We start from the raw sequence: 1594 nt of genomic DNA, 5'->3' as shown, positions 1-1594 counted from the left end.
TCGGACTTCTTATGCAAGAACTATATACTAAATGGATTGGAAAATACATTGAATGAAGTATATAATTCAAAGGACACGGCCAAGGAAATATGAGACTTGTTGGAAAAGAAATATAAGACCAAGGATGTCGGAAGAAAAAATTCATATTGGCAGGTTTTTAGATTACAAAATGGTGGACTCTAAAATAGTGATAAGTCAAGTACAATAACTTCAAATTCTACTACATGACATAGATGTTGAAAAGATGGAATTGAATGAATCTTTCTAAGTTGTTGCCATCATTAAGAAAATTCCTCCTATGTGGAAAGATTTCAAAAACTATCTCAGGCACAAACACAAAGAAATGAACTTGGAGGAATTATAGTTCGCTTGAGGATCGAAGAAGACAATAAGGAAATCGAGATAAGATCTATTGTCCAACTTGGAGAAAAATTTGTTGAAACCGGTTTGAAGGTCATCAATAAGAAACATAAGATCTTCGGACATCGTTCAAGTGAATGCTGAAAGCCGAAGAAGAATACACAAGCAAACATGGTTGAAAAAGACACCCTGTCTAATGGGATACAAAAAATGAATCTATCTATGATTGCATTCGAATGTAACAATGTTGGTAACTCACTGGAGTGATGGGTTGATACTCGTTCTACCCGTCATGTGTGTGCAGACAAAACTATGTTCTCTAACTACGAAGAATTAAATGGAGAACAAGTTTTCATGGAAACTCTGCAAATTTTAAAGTTGAAGGACAAGGGTAAGTTACTTAGAAAATGACTTTCGGTAAAGAGCTCGTCTTCAACAATGTCCTACACGTGTCAGATATTTGTAAGAATCTTGTATCTAGATCTCTACTTAGCAAAAATGACTTTAAACTTGTATTTGTATCCGATAAATTTGTTCTCACTAAGAATGAGATGTATGTAGCAAAATGATATGTGTAATAGAATGTTAAAAATGAATGTTCTTACTAAGTTGTACTAAGGCAATACATTATGAATAAAAATTTGAATTTTGTTTATATGCTTGAGTTATCTTGTTTGTGGCATAATTGATTAGGACATATAAATTACAAATTCTTGCGCAAACTTATGAGTCAAAGTTTAATTACAGAGTTTAAGATTGTTCCTAATCATAAGTGTGAAGTGTGAGTTGAAGAACGGTTGGCTAAAACACCTTTTCACTCAGTTCAAAATAACATGACAACTTTAGAGCTAATATAATTGCGATATTTGTGATATGAAATCTGTTCAAGCTAAAGGTGGTAAGAAATATCTTGTTACTTTCACTGATGATTGTACAAAGTATTGTTATGTCTTTCTACTGCGAAGTAAAGATAAGGCCTTAGATGCATTTAAATGTTATAAGGCGAAAGTTGAAATTCAACTTGGTAAACGAATAATGAATATTTATAGTGATAGAGGATGTGGATATGGAATACCATTTGAAGAATTCTATTTCGAAATGGAATTATTCATCAAACAACGACATCTTATTCTCCTTAATTGAATAGTGTTGCTGAATGAAAAAATCGAACTCTTAAAGAGATGATGAGCGCAATGTTGTTGAGTTCAAGTTTAGCTAGGGATGGCAATTGGGC

Source organism: Olea europaea, chromosome 12 (genome assembly GCF_002742605.1).
Source record: "Olea europaea var. sylvestris chromosome 12, O_europaea_v1, whole genome shotgun sequence".
NCBI lineage: Eukaryota > Viridiplantae > Streptophyta > Magnoliopsida > Lamiales > Oleaceae > Olea > Olea europaea.
This window is presented reverse-complemented; position numbering follows the sequence as displayed.